A 16,750-nucleotide genomic window follows, 5' to 3' on the forward strand; every position below is an offset into this window, starting at 1 on the left:
CTTTTATCACTTTACTAATCAATATCAGTCTAATCAAACTCAGCTGGTAATTACTGATGTCTTGAGTACATGAAGCTTGTAAAGGATTTTTTTCCCCTCTTGAATCCAATTTCCATACATTCATTCCCATTGCACATCTCTGCTTCACCTCTATGGTCTTCCTATGTGTAACATCACTATGGTCCTGATGATAAAACATCAGCTTTGATTTTGAGCCTGCTTTGATCCTCTCCACATTTTTTACTGTCCTTTTTTTCTATGCATGACAGAGTCAGAGCTTTGTCTTTTTATCCAGACCCTATCTCTGTATTTAATCTCTGTAAATACCATTATAACCTTACAGTTTCTCATCAGATATGTGATTTTCTTTATGACATAATGCTCTCGTTTCTCAAACTACTTGTAGTATCACTTTTAAATTTATTATTTGTCCAATTGGTCTGAAGTCCTTCCCTCAAAGTTTTGGGTTTTTTTGTTAAACTATAATCTTCACGTAACATTTTGCATCTGAGGTAAATAGATGACAGATCTTCACATCCTTGTCTCTATTCCTAACCTCTTTAACCTCTTTATTCCAGATGAAATAGGAACTTGCTTGCTCAAAATAAAATGCCACTTCCTACATAAAACTGTAACTATACACATACATTGTTCTTTCCATTTCATCTGAAGGGTCTCTTGATGCAAGCTTATTTAGTGAAAAAAACAACAAACCAACAAACCAAAACCCCTGTTTTTGGAAAAGAGCAAGATACACATTACTCATCAAAAACTTCTTGAAAACCATATCACACTTCTGTTTGTGTAACAACTACTTAATTCTATCTGGATCTTTCCCCTCCATTACACTGGAAACAGGCCCATCCATACCCAAACCTGACATTTCCTCAATAAAACATCTCCCTCAAAATAGTCTTGACCCACAGACAGCATTTTATCCATACTATTTAATCTCGTTTCTTCCCAGGTTTTCATCAATAGTTGTAGCTTGTTTTATGGTTTTTTTCCTGCCTTCTCCCACTGCTAACCAGGCATCCAACTGTTTCCCACCAACCACACCCTATTTAAAACATCAGGTTTTACTACTTCAGTACCTAATGACTTACTATGCACTTATCAGTACCACCATCTCTACACATGTTAGCATTTTATATTCACCATATCCTTTGATTTATCCTGGTACACTCTTATCCTGGTACACTTATGAAGCAGGGAGGTTAGATGAGGTTTTTTTCTAGTCTTGTCCCACTTCTCATTCTAGAGGTCTTGTCAGTCAGTCTGCCAGAATAAATCCCTAGAACTCCTGTTCACTGGAGTCCTTTCTACATGAATGCTCCCAACACCCACCCATAAACCATGTTTCTCTATCACCTAACCCTGACCAACATGATCTTTTCCTGCTTTTGGCCTCCTTCTCTAACAACTCTAAGATGTTTTACTTCTTACAGTTTTTTACCATATTCAACACAGGTTGAGCTTGATTTTTGTCAAAGGAAACTGATACTGTCATACATTCCACTTTCCGGCTCTCACCGTGGCCCAGCACACATGGCCCAACTGGAACTCTGGGCAGATGGAAGAGGATGAACGAAAAAGTACCTTTCAGTCTTTCCTAACATGGAAACTCCAGACACACAATATTTTCATGATGTTCTTGTGATTCTCGAGTCCTTTTTCTCCAATTTCTCCTAAATCTAAAGACTCCTCCTAAAAATCCCACATCAGCCTGATCTCTCCATGCTTTGTCAAACTACCAATTTCCATTTTCCTTGACTCTCGTCTTTTTCTCTCCACTACTTCTATGTTTTATAATCATCAATTTGATGTCACAACTCTACTGCTCTTGCATTCTAGCTTATCCCTTAGCTCTGTGCTTCTTCCAGTAATTCTTCTGCCAGCCATGTTCTCTTTGTAGGCACGTTTATTCAGCAGAAGTCAACAAATGTTTAGCAAACCATGCAGCCTCCTTAATGCTTTCCTCCTTTATAGCATAAAAAGCTTCAGCATGTGCATCTATGACTGGTGATTACAGTTTGTTCATAAGCTTTGCCAAATTATACTTGATGCACATAAATCTTAATGTACTCAAAGATTATGAAAATACCAATGTTTCTGTATCCATCCCTGTATGTTCTGCTTTGTTCCACTTCCAGTGCTACTCCCCAGCACCAACATAATCCTCTGTCTTTTACAGGAAGATGATTAACCTCCACTCTTTTAATCCATCTTCTGCTTCTTTTGGTCACCATCTGCTCAGCTTTTCAGCCTCTTTCTTAGGCCACTTTTACCCATGTTTAGGTTTAGAAGGTAAGTATACACCAGCATACACCATAAACAGGAAGCTTTCCCTTCAGATGTCAAAACTAATACAAATTTCTCCCGTTTTGCTCTACTTGCTGAGCTTATTAAAATTACAAACTATGTAGCAGTGAAACCCATTGCTGTATTTGCTGAACAACTATCATCCTAGCCCTCCATTTAACAGAAGTACACTGGGAGTAGGTCCAAATTTAAGTACATCCTCAAGAAAGGGAGAAGGAGGGCAAAAAACCCACACAGTACAGAAACAACAAATCAGCGTATTAATGTTGGATTAAAATTAAATAGATAATCTAAGTTCTAGAAATGGCCAACTCTGGGCATCTGCCTTTACATACACAGTCTATATACCTTTTGAAGTGCCAAAGTATGGACACCAGATTTGGGACTGCCTGGGTGGGTCTTGGCTTATGAGCCAGGCACCAAAGCACCTGATGGCGCAAAGACACAGCTGGAAATGTTCAGCTGCTTAGAAAAAAAGTGTTTGGAGACAAAGGGCTAAGAAGTAAAAAAACATCTGTAGGGAAAACAATCCTACCGTCTCATTTATTTTATTGTTGTGTTTCTAAATGCTTTGCAGGTGTATGGTCCAAACTGAATTGGGCTCACCTATGTTATCTACTGAAGAACAACAGTGTACTCTAATATATAAATATAGAATTATTAATAAAAGCTGCATTCTCTCTGAAGAAAACATATCTAATTGGCATCTAAAATTCAGAAACTGTATACATATTAGAAAGCAGACAGCAAGTGTAGAAAATTAAATATACAGAACAATTAGAACTTTCTGAATTTTCTTTCCTGTGAATTAGATCAGATATTCCAAGCTTTTCTAATGTACTCTAGGTATTTTAGTATTTTGTGGACGTGGAATTAGATCTTGAGTTACATTCTTTTGGTAAACTTTAAAAAAATCCCAAAACATTGTATTTACAATCCAAACAACAAACTTTTTTCAACAGCTCTTTGTCAACTCAAGAGCTCCTGTAACCAAGACCACTGGGATAAACTGAGACATATCCAGACTTCTGAAATCCAATAGTCAAAAAACTTAATCTTCCAGTGAAGCACTGCCAGAAATTATGAAGCAATAAAACCAGTTTTCATATAACAATGCAGTTAAGTTTTGCTTAATGGGAAAGAATAATTTCTGGTTGCTAAATACAGATATAATGTGGAAAAAATGAAAACACTTGAGATTAGTCTAAACACCATGAGGGAGATTCTGACCAAACAGTGATTACTTACTGATTGCCAATTTTATCACTAGATAAAAAGACATAAACCCAGTACATTTGGACTTATTACACTCAACCATTATTCATTACAGCATTTTGACATTTAAGACAGGACATCATTGCTTGGAAACTAAAATGATTTAAAGGAAATAATGAGTTAGCCTTTTAAAAAGCTCACAGATGATATATGTCTGTTAAATGATGAAAATCTTTGAATAGTCAAGGACTAAAGCATTCAAACACAAAACAAAAGCTATTAAGCAAGGATGAATTTCAACATCAAGAACAAAACCCTCCCCCTCATTTATCTAATTTTCAAAGGGGAATTATGACATTAAATACTTGAGAAAAATTTATTACAGTGATCACTATTCTAAATTATTATTTGTGATTCATGGAAACTCAAAAAGACCAATTCTTACATTGTGTAAAGATGCCAAGATAAAAAGCACTACGTAGAGGAGATTATACATTACTCACATCCTCAGGAGGATGAAAATGTTCTGTGAGAACCCTGCAGAAGTTCAGTGCTTAAAAGGGCAAAAATCTTAGCCTCTTTTTACCCCTCATTTAAATATAAGTCTTGGTTTCATGAAAATCTTGTGGTCTTGAGGACTTCAAATTTTGCACACTTGACAAGCTCACCCTTTCAGTCACTCTTCCAATCAATTATTGCTTGATAAGGTTGGTCTCAAATAGGGCATATATATTTAGATCAACAAGAGGACATATATAAAATGCTCCCTAGGAACTAACAGCTTGTTTAAAATACGTTTAAGCTAACTTTAAAATGTTGGGTAGCATTGACTGTCTACTTCGAATTGCAAATGGATGGTCACAGGGCACCTGGAACAGAAAAGCTACAAAGATGGCAGAATGCTTCACAGAGAGAAAATACTAACAAGGTGATGCAACTTTAAAACTACAAAATTAACTGAAGCATTCAAGGAGAAGGCTTCAGGGTGCAAGTTTTCAAAGCTAAGTCTGTTTGCACTGAAAGTAGTGTTTTAACTACTTTGCCCAATGTTTTGGTAAAGAAGTCTTGATTGTACCTCATCACTACATTGAAAGAAATCCCCATGTTCAGTATCTGAGGTTATTTGTATCTTTTAAAAAGAAAATGGCCCCAGTCTTTAGCTGCTTTACACACATGCAATACTCTCCCCAAGACAGATTATGCCTAGAAAATTTTCTAAAATGTTTCAAGCATGATGCATTTCAGGCTGTTATTCCCTTTAAAAGCATAAACAAGTAACTTCTTAAATAAAGGCTGTGTCCGTTTTTCGGCAAAGGAGGAACATGCTTATAACTTTTAATAAAGATCTGACTGATCTTGTGCCAGGAACTATTCTGTTGTGCTGTGATCTTTCCTTCCTGCCCCTACCATCAGGCATTACCAAAAAGTGCTATATAGAATAAATTATATTAAACATTTGTGTTTTGTAATACATAATATGTATACTCTTCAAGAGATGTAGTTCTTCCTCTGAAAAGCCAAAGACAGAAGGCAATAGCCTTTAGTGTAATAACTTTTATAGGTAGTATTTAATTGTTAATTTAGGTATGATACTCAAACATGTCTCTATATGATCCATTTAACCTGTATTCCAACTGGAACACCCTGGCCAAGAAGAATAATCTATTGGAAACATCCTGAACCTTTTAATAATGCTGGCAGACTTGCGTTTACCTACAGTATACCACATATTTGCATTTTGCTTACAGTAAATTGTACAATAGTATCTATATGAGCAATAAAACAAAGACAAGTTGTCTCTAAGCAGCAGAAAGAGCCTCATTCAAGCTTTATGACAAAACGTAAACATACTATAAATAAATATTCAAAATAAACATACACGACAAAAAATTAATTAGAACTTAGGAATTAGATGGTCATTTCTGAAGAATATAAACAACAAATACTTAAAGAAACCATTTCAGAGAAAAACTTCTTAAGACTACGTTATTAATTGGAACATATAAACATATTCAGCAGCCTCATACCTAAGGCAGAGACTGGATGGTGTTCTGTTCCTTTTTTCCAGGAGAAAACCACAACACAAACCAAAATGCAATGTATTCAGGTAACTCAGTACAGTTTTGTACTGATGATCACACCAAGCACAGTTCTTTCCTGTTACTTAGATGTGCTTAGATGCCTGTAAGGTGGAAAAAATAGTCTAGTTTTATCTAGATACCTGTAACCTGAAACCATAGATACTCAACTGCTCTAATCGCTAATAGCTCTCTTTTGCAATATTAGAAATACCCAGTTTGCTTTCTTCTTTATTTACACCAGCAAGGTGCTCTTTTCTGGAATCTGTTTTTCAATTATTCAGTTGCTCATCTCAATAACATTTTTAGTTATTTGGTGAAGGGGGCAAAAGTATAAAGAAAAAAGACAAGTTCAGTCTCTTGTCCTGAATTTGACCAGAATGTCTCAGATAACATCTTGGGACACCCACTGTTTTCCCGTCTTACCAAAAAAAAATATTAAAAAATTATCTTCTTCCTAAGACTAGCTTCCCCATACAGTGAAACCTTGACTGATACGCAGCAGTTTCTGTTGAAAAATTACTTGGCAGGAAATACACATTCTTCCAGTAGCTGAGCCTGACCCAGCAACCATAGAGTATATGATGGTAAGTACATTAGAAATATGACACACAGGCAACATGTTTAAGCTTTAGCTATCCCAAAGAAAGGCAATCGCATATAACAAAGTCTGTTTTCAATATATGTATTGTCTTGAAAGGCATCCAATCCAGTTCTTCACATAGTCCTGGAAAGCTCTCTATACAAAAGGGAAAAACAAACAAACCTCCTCTCATTCTCTGTTAATGAATGATCTACTGACCAAAGAGGAAAATGTGCATCTTCAGCAACAGTTGGCTTGAAATCAGTTCCATTTCCAGTAAAAATGAATACACTCTAAATGCATTAAATACTCTGTGCCTGATTGTATGACATACTCAAATAGAAGCACATCAAGCTGCCCTAAAGACTCGTCAGTTCTTTAGAAAAACAAACCAAAAAACAAGCAAGCAAGCAAGCAAATAAACAAACAAACAAACAAAAAAGAAAGAAAACAAGAAATCCATAAAAATACAATTCTTTCTACAATCACACAGTAGTATTTTGCACAGTCTGTCTGGAATACAACAACTTCATAAACCAAAGCAAAGTAAAATTTTCATTCAGCTGGATGGAGTTTTATGGTCTGTGCTGGTCACTCACACCAAACAGGCTGAGGGACAGAGACGGGAGAACAACACACCTTCTGCTAGTTCACAGAAGAATAACCACAACTAAGCATGGACTCAGGATAGTAAAATCTTGCTCAATAAAACCATGGGCTGTAGAAACAGAATGACAGACACGTACACTCTTTAATCCATTAAAAGCCTTCAATTACTTAACTGAGGACAATGAGCAGCAAATTCTAATGGTACAAGTTTTCTTGCAGATCTTGATGGGGAGGCAGCACACTGCTGCCAGAGGAACAGATGCATTTTGCTTTCAGCTATTTCCTTGCACTTGAGATACTCTAACCTGGGCCAGGGGAGAGGACTGAATGACAAATTAACTCCTCCACCAGCAGCTGCCACTGCCTGCTGCCATTTTTCCCAGGGGAGAGAAGAATGTGAGCCCAGGAATCTGCTGGGCCTCTGGCCATTCATCCAACACTCAGCTTGCACCTTAAATGGAGAACCAGAGGCAAGGCAGCAGATTTCAGATCAGAGGAATTGACCTGGTAAGTTACAGTTTGAAAGCTCCTGAAATAGTTTAAGATTGCACTATAATTTTGCATTTTATCATTTTCAAGTGTTTTAACTTGCATCATTATTAATGACCTTTGTTTGCATGCATTATATACAAGGGAAACTGGAATAAAGCAGGAGATTAAGCATCCTGTGGTAGAATCATTTACTGCATGTTTCTATTTCCAGGTAACTTCAATGTTTGCACAGATCTGCACCTGGAAAAATGGGCAGGTATAGTAAAGCAATGTGTGGAATAGCTACAAACAATAATATTTATGCTGCTTAAAATCCAGTTCAGACATGAATGATAGATTGCATCACTTAGAAAAACATCTCCACATCTGTCAAAACACCCAAGTCTTATCACAAAACCACAGTGCTATAACTTACAATATTCAGACAGACAGCAATACGCTGAAGACAACTGAGCAAATGCAAAAGCAAATGGAAATATTGAAAAGAGCCAATATCATATCATAATAGAACTCTCCATACACTGATCCAAATTATTTTTTGGATCAATGGTCCTTAAATCTGTTTGGAACACTTGCCCCTACTTTAAAATCTGAGAGCAATTCTTTCCAGGATTTATCAGATTTCCCTGATCTGAAAATCTCCTTTAACGATACATTCATCGGCTTCTCTTAAAATCACAGCTTGTATACTGACCTGAGGAAGAAATATTTTTATTTTTTTTTGTATCAGGAGAAAAAGCCTTAATGACAGACTGTTAATTCTTTCTTTATTGAGTGCATATATAAGGACAAAAACAAAGACAACTACTTATGGCATTTATTAAGTTGGCTTTGACTTACTGCCTGTTCCAACTTTCGCAAGTATTACAGCACCGCTATTTCCATATTCTTTCATTTTAAATACTTTTAAAACTAAACTCAGTCTCTAGTCTCTCATTTCCTACAATCATTAAAGCAGCACTGAAATACCTTCTAATGGAAGAAATTTTCAGAACAATGCTGGATCATGTGCAAAATATTAAAAAGCACAGACACAAACACTTCTATCGATAACATTTGTCTCCTTATTGTACTATTTCCCAGCAATTTGTTTTTGTACATCTTAGCTTCATTTCAGTGAATAAGAAGGCCCAATCTACTACATGCAAGATTATAAATTACTCTTTCAAGACCGAATTTATCCTGTGTTTTGAGGTGCAGTTCATCATGACCCTGGAACTTCTTGAACTACAGTAACCTACGTGCTTAAGTGCCTTCTCATCATGCCAAAAAACTCATTCATTTGGCAGGCTTTGCAGGGGAAGATTAGTGGCATATTCCTCAGACAAACTGTGGGACAACAAAGAGAACTGCATTGTTTTATTTAACTGATGTAATTTCTTACTCATAATAAAGTGATCACCACTACTGAATTATAACTGTAAAACTATCAACATCATATACTTGCTACATACAACATTTTATACTTGCTTTGCATATACTACATTGTTCTTGAAAACTATTAAAATCTGAAAAGAATGCAAAATTCACTCTGTTTGCCTTAATTTGGCTCTTGAAAAGCCATTTTATGGAGTAAACAGTTGCAATATTTTTAATAGACTACTGCTCTAATCAACTGAAATACATATACAGAATTGTGTCACTGAAGATAGAGCATATTTGTGCCAGAGAGAACTGATAATGTATGCAATTTGAATAAACTTCAATACCATTTCAGTCAGCAAATAATTTGTCTGGAGAGGTTTTCTTTGCATCTGCTACTTCTGTTATTTTCCTTTCAAAGATTAATTTTTATCAGTGATGAGAATCAGACTGTCCTTCAAGGAACATAGCTTTATTTCTATCTCTTGTTTTTTTTAAACTAGGAGGATCCACTGTAAACCTGTTTAAGATAATTGTGCCTTTAGCATAACATTTCTGTGTGGTTTTTTTCACTTTAAATGTTAGAGAATGGTGAATGGCATTTCTCATATTCTAAATAAGGAAGTTAACTTGCTATTAAGACTTTTCTAGATGGAAATGGAAGATCGATTAGCAAATAAAGCAAATGTACATTATTATATCAAGTAAATAAAATTATAAGCCTTTTAACCAGAAAGACAACTATCAAAATGTGTTTTGCATTTACTTGAAGTATTGGACTGCCAGTAAAACTTAATTTTTGCATAACTCCAGGTGAACTTTCAAGAAGCAGGAAGATGTTGATAGTTGTGAAGGGATGTATGCTGGGGCAGAAGTTATTGATTAGGGGGCAGGCACTGTATTTTTTTTAAATGAGTCCTGTGGTAGATTCTTAATGTGAATGTTTTTGTTTGTTTTATCAGGCCCAGAAAATGTGTATTTCACTTTGAAAACAATATTAGGCAGCTAAGAAACAAATGTAAATTTAGGTTGTCAGTGTTGTTTTGCTAAAAAAAAGCTACAATTTCTTTATAATAGGGCTTTTGCAGCTGGGTGGGGGAGGAAAGCACACAAGAGGAAATGAGTCCAACAATCCCAAATGAAATACAAAGCATTCTGATATCAAAATTAGCACAAAAGAGGTCAAGGTCACAAGTAGAAGATAACAGGATTCATGGATGTCTGACGTAATATTTCCTTTTCATTTGCAATGGAGAGCCAAACAGTACACCAGGCAATTCAGAGCATCTTCTATGCAATTGCCATATGGAATGTTTTGTCGTAGTCAAACACTACCCCCTACCATGTTTTACCATGCCTGGTAAAACAAATGAAGCCTCTAATAGCATAACAACATTACTAACTTTCAAAATTATGAGCTTACTGTTCTGCTCAAATATGAGCCTAAAGTTACTGAGTGCCAATGCTTAGGATATGGGTTTCAACGATAAATCCTATTAATGACTTAAGCATCAAGACAAATCCACTAACAGAGGACACAAAATCTTCAGAAAAGCCATGTATATATTACATTATGCCTTTTTTTACTTATATGAAACACAATTTTATGGTGATTACATTATGTTTTCCAAGCAAGTGTACCTTCTTCTTGAATGTTTTTGTTTTCAAAGAACACAGTGTTTCACCTGTCAATTATTCATTTTTATGATGTATCAAAAAGGTCAAAGCCAAACTACCCCTAAAGTCTCTAGAAGTTAGATTTACAAGCTTACTTGTGAAGTATGGATTCAAAACCAGACCTCTCATTTTCTGTTGCAAAAGCAAGAATACTGATAAAATCCATCAATTTGTCATGACAATGCTACGCTACATTTAAAATTAATCCAAAATCCGGCTTTATCATCTGGTGTTTGGGCAAAGAAAATCTCCATTACCATGCATGCATCTTAACCCCTCTATGGTATGCTTGCAGCATATTTGTTTGAAGTGCAGAATTGTAGCCTCACTCTTACTCTGCAGTCTCAAATGCCAAATATATCTGTCTGCCCTTAGCTTTAATCTGCATCTTTACATGACTCAGGAACGGGAGAAGTAGTTATAGCCCCTCTCCCAAAGAGATCTGCATTGAAGGTTCCCCTTTTCCTATCAGATGACTTTTCGTCACAGCTCAGTAGAGCTGCATTCATCATGGAATTATACGTGTGGAGACTCAGCCATGGCAGACAACTGCATGTTCTATAGATGCAAGTCCCCTGTTCGTACTTAACTATCTAGCTTCGATACAGCCATTGGTGAACAGCAGTTATAAAACACTTTGCACGGGGTGCAAAACCTATAGAGGAACTGCATGCAATTCAAAACAGTAAGCCTGCATGAACTTCCAAGTTGTTTTGGTTACACTGCTTTTACAATTCCCAAATCAGCTTGCTCTGGGGGAGGCACAACTGCAGTCAATGCTGAAAAAGAGATCCAAAGTCTTTTTGCATCAGCTTTACTTTGTTTTTCACTTAAAGGGGAAGTAAGGACAAGGATGGAAAAAGAAAAAGAATTAAATCTATCAGTGTTAAGCTACAGTTTAATTATAATACAGGGGGAACAGACAACTGCCTTAACAGATAAGGAAGAATCTGGTTTTTAGTATCTGCCATGTACATTGGACAATGAGACACAAGAAAAATCTACCAGTACTAGGCTACTTCAGAATATGGATTGTTAGCTCACCTCATGATAACCATCTCCAGATTTGCAATGATACTTATGACGTAGACCTGTAAAGATTCAGCTATTGAAATTTAGCAACAGCTGTAAAACTTCATCTATTCAATTTAGCAACAGGTGGGAATAGTGTGTCCTCTGTGCCTTGCATCTGGTCTGATTACTTAATTACTTAATTATTTTAATTGTTCAGTTTGTTAAGTTGAGCTTATAATGTGTAGGCCTTCCAGAGCAAAGCTTAGACAGAAATATGTGAATGTTATGTTGTAGAATCTGTTGATATTCCTTTGCAACTTGCAGTCATCACTTTCTCTACAAAAAAGTGTCATATGTGGCTTAAGGATTCTCTTACCTGACATTATGACTCGCAGTACCATCATTCAAATTATGAGGACACTGAGTGAAAGACTCTAAAGGGAGTAAGCTAAATGCCTTCAGAGCCAAGATTCAACAGGAAACATTTGGGAAAAAAATGGAAGCTTAATATTTTTGGCTGCTTTTATAAAGTGCATTAACACTAGAAGTGCAACAGCTCAGGTATTAAACATAATTCTCAAGTGAGGAACAAAAGCCTTGTACTTTAGATGTAGTAGCTGAGAAAATCCAAAGAAACTTTAGCACAGAAAGAAAGGTTTCATTCTTTTCCCCACATCAGCTAATAGCACTGATGTGAACTGGCAAGTACAACAGTGGAGTGGAAAACTTCTAGGCAGAAATCATTACCTGGAAAATTATACATATTAAATATTCTCTTTTTCACCAGCAGTAGAAAAACATTTCAGTTATTCCTGAATAACTATTGGCAGACTGGGTGTCTGATTCCTTGCCCCCAACAAAAACCGTAATAGCATAGTGAAAGAAAAACAGAGGGAGCCAAGCACCATCACATTAATTACTTTGAAATGTGCCAATAAATTTAGTGTATCCCCAGAATCATTTGTGTCATGTAACATCTTCTGTCAAATCTGTCATCTGCTTAAGCAAAATTAAATACGCTCTGGAAATACGTGTCTTGAGACTGAAATCCTAAGTATCACCAGGAGGTCACTCTCTCTTGTGATTGCTTTCTGAAGTAATGAGTTTTATTTCTAGTGTTCTGGAGACCTTGTGGTCCTGCACAGAATTCATTAAGGAAAAGTTTTATAAGACACCTGGCTTTTCTTCTCTTTTTTAACACTTTTTGGAACATCTGTTCTAATAATCAATACAATTCATAACAGTTGAGAACTATTGGGATATCAATGTAGGATCTCTACAGGATAGAAGAGGTCAGTGTTCCACTTATGCTTCTGAAAGAACTGAGTTGATTTAACTCAATTCACCAGTGCATCTCACAGATCCCAGTAAGCTTTCAACTTCATGTGAAATAAATTTATTAGCAATATTTTTTCTCCTTCTTTCTCCTATCATCCATTCCATACACAACTGAAAGCAACTATTAAAACCTTATTTAATGCAGTGGGGTTAAAGAGTAGGGATAGGAACTCCTAGTACAGTGTTCTAATAGTTGAGCTGAACAGACAAGTGCTGCCATTCCCTTGGTCATACTAAAAGTCTCGATTTTGCTTCAACCATGGTCTCAAAAGGCTTGATCAGAAAGATATATGACTTGAGAAGCAAAAGAAGCAGGAAAAATCTGTTGGCCTCAAACCACTCTACATCAGCCCAGTGGGAGGAAGACTGCTCCCCTCTCCCTTTTTGAACTCTTCCCTTAAATGTTGAACTCCTCCAGTGTAGAACAATTGCCAAATAAAGCAAAGCACAGGGAGCAAGCTGGCAAGGAGGTGACAGATTAGTTTTGAAAATAGAAAGGATATGTTTCTATGATTAATGACATAACTTTATTGCATAATCATTTAAAGACCATCAATGTGAAAATTACAAAATAGCAAAGCTGTATTCAGGCTCATAGAGCTCAAGACACCAGTTCTGTTAGAGATATACCAGCCTTTTCTTTTGAAAGGTGTACATCAACTCTTCAGATTTGAAAGGACTGAGCTAACTTGTTTCTACAGTAACAACCATTTAAACAAACAAACTAATAATTATCATTTTCTTACACATAGAAAAACACGAGTTGCTGGAGAAAATTATGATCTGAAGTATTATTTGAGTGAAAACTACATGGTAGTTGACACAGAATTCCCAACCACATACATCTGCGTATGACTAAGGATATAAAACAAGATCTCATGTGACCTTTCAATCTGAGACATAATGATTGGCCTATAATACTGCGGGTATGCTCCCAGCTCTCCTGAAGTCTTATTAAAAAAACCCTTTTTCAAGACACACTTCTCTCCCCCTTATAGGCAAATGCCTTTGCTGCCAAGAAAAGCAAGCAAGGGAGAACTGTATGAAATTCGGCAGAAGCTGTACGGCATGTTAGGAAAACCAGGCGATTAGCTCCCAGGCATGCTATCCCCAGCTGCAGCAAATCCAAGCAGAAAAAGCACGTAACAAGCTGATAAAAGCTGCAAGCATAGAGGTAGCCAGTGTAACCACCCAGACCAAGCTGCAGGAAGTAGCTGTAACCAGGCACTGTAGGATAAGTTGAAGCCAGGCTACTGCTCTACCAGGCACGTGGCAGCTTCACCTCTTTTGCTGACGGCGTAATCCAGCAGTAATGATGCTCTCACTTTTACTCCACCATCTTTTGTACAAAGCATGGCATTTAAATTCATTTTGCTTCTTTCTTAACAAGTTTTAAATCCACTGAAATGGAAAAGAACACTTTTTTTTATTTATCAAGAAACTATAGTAGGATGCTACCCTTTAAGTGCTTGAAATTAGGTTTGTTTTCATGTTTGTTTGTTTATTTTTTTTTAATCACTCCTTCCTTTTTTTTTTTTTATAGCTCCTAGACAACTCCAGTTTTCTTTTTATCTCCCCCATCCTCTTACTTGACCCTCTGGCTGCACTCTCAGCAGTAACTTGTGGTTTAACAGCTTATTCCAATCCATTTTCCACAGTTAATCGTTTCTGAATTGCTTTCTTACAATAGAAGGTAGGTGAAGATCACAAAACTGATGCAGACATGGAATATTTCTGGTTATGTGGAGAGCTATTTATCAAAAACTATCCCCTTTTCTTTCCGTTTTCTCCCTCCCCCTCTTTTCTTGCTTTCCACCCTTGTGCTTCTCACCCACCCTCACCTACACCCATATGGAAAAAACACCCAACCTTACAAAAATCATACTGTATCCAAAGACACATTTTGGTTGGCAGCATCTCGATCCAGACTTCAATATATGTTCTACTGGTCATGATTAAATATTCTAGCGGAATGTAAAATAACTGTTTCAGCTCTCAAATGCTGTTGCCTTTTCTTAGAAAAATGGCTGAAAAAAGGTACTAGCTTAGAAATCTTTAACCTTATTTTTGTGGATCCAAACCTCAGCTAGGCAAAAACTGGACAGAAACAAGCAGTAGCATCCAGAAAACATTAAAAAATAATAATAAAAATCTCTTCTCCTCACTTCCAGTTAGCTACTAGCTGAAGTACATTCCAAAGTACTCAGCATGATCATTTAAAAACCTGTTCCAAAGACTACACTATCTGTAGTTCAGATTTTTAAGGTAATCAGAAAACTGATATAACAATAATTTCTATTTCCATTCTGAAGCTTTCCAATTGGAAAAAACAAACAAGCAACAAACCAACAAAAAACCAAACAACTTACAAAATGTTTTCATAAAAACTGTTTAACATAAAGTAGGGATATATTTAATACTTGGAGTGTGGCAGCTAAATTCAACCAACATATCCTCATTTCAAAAATAGCTGCAGCTATTTTACAAATAATTAAATAAGTTAAAGAAACATGGCCAGGCCCACCAAAAAAAAAAAAAAAAAAGCTGAAAAAAGCCCCCACCATTTTCTTTGACAAGTCAGCCATGTGCCTGCCCACTGATATTAATCTAAAAAGATGCTTATCAGCAAGTTTAAAGGATTTGTAGACCCAGCATAGAAGCAGGTAAGGGTGGAAATGGGGAAAGGAAGGAGACTTACAGCAGAAGAGGACAGAAGAGTTCCAGCATCACTAAGTCAGAACCTATAATGACTCATGCACTCTTCAGATGACCCAAAAGTTAGTTACTTAGAGGATTTAGATTACCAATTATTATTCAAGCTGTCTTACAAGAATTTTTATGATTACTTTAAAAACTTGATACTGCAAACAATGGGGGGTAGCTAATAATATTTACACCCGCCTCCTCCCTTAATCTTCAGTATCTAATCTTTCTACAGCAATCTGAACTAGTAAACATGAAAATGTAAAAGCAAAACCAAACAAACCCCACAAAAAAAATTGTATGAACATTCTATGGTTTTGAAATCCATTTTCAATTGAAAAACAGTTGCAGAACTCGCTAACTCTTCAGCATCTTAATGAAGATGATATATCAAAAAAACTTTGTGTTATGTATTAAAATAGTACTATTCACCCTGTAAGTAATTCCTTCTACACACTATTCTGATTCCTTCTTAGAACTGTTAGAAATAATGATATTGAAAAATTCTGATCTGATGGAACTCAAGAATGGAAACCTTAAATGGAAAGTTATTCAAGTTATTTGATTGAGTTAGCACATCTCAATCCTTAAACAGCTTTGACTATTTTTGGAAACTGAGCATGACAGCATATCAAATCAACACAAATCTGTCATTATACTCAATCATCTAAAAAACTTAATGATAAAAACCACAGACATACGAAGATTACAGATAATATTTTAAACCACAGATTCTCTGTCTACTGTGAGGTCACCCCCCAAAATGCCACAGTGAATGCTGATCAAATCCTTTGCATTACTGCAATTGCAACACATGATGAAGTCAGATAAATGTACTTTCAATGATAACCCCTTCATGAAGATTTCCATCATGACACTGTCAAACTACATAGCATAACTATTTCCAGTACTCAGGTTTAATCAAGCTAGACAAAAATGTTGGAGACACTCCAACTGTTTTATGGCTTAGGGCATCAAAAATCCTGAGATCACTTCCCAAATGCAGTTAGATGCTACATTTCCCAGACTTGGAATCCTAGCTTCCTTGACACTCCACTACTGACCCCAGGAAATTCCACTATAGCAACTCTATGTCTTCCTCAGCAAAAGAAAAATGTAGCAGCACATCAAGCTGCACTTCTTCAAAGATCCATGCATAAATAGTGATTTTAAATGAAACATCAGCTTTTCAGGATTTAATTACACAGCACCATAATCCTAAATTTTTTACATTCCTGGCTGTTTCAGTCAGTAGGACTGTTGCCTGATGGACATCTAGAAATGCCTGCTGCTCATGGGTGACAAAACTTAACAGTATAAAGATGGCAAATGGCTAACAAAACTCTGTAATATGATG

The 16,750-nt window shown here is 36.2% G+C and overlaps 1 protein-coding gene across 1 annotated transcript in view; it reads right to left on the reverse strand.

Annotated features, from left to right (window-relative positions):
- Positions 1-16,750, reverse strand: part of TTC27 (tetratricopeptide repeat domain 27) — a 118,623-nt gene that overhangs the window by 37,362 nt on the left and 64,511 nt on the right. The window lies entirely within an intron of this gene.

The sequence above is a fragment of the Apus apus genome, chromosome 3 (genome assembly GCF_020740795.1).
Source record: "Apus apus isolate bApuApu2 chromosome 3, bApuApu2.pri.cur, whole genome shotgun sequence".
NCBI classification, from domain to species: Eukaryota; Metazoa; Chordata; class Aves; order Apodiformes; family Apodidae; genus Apus; species Apus apus.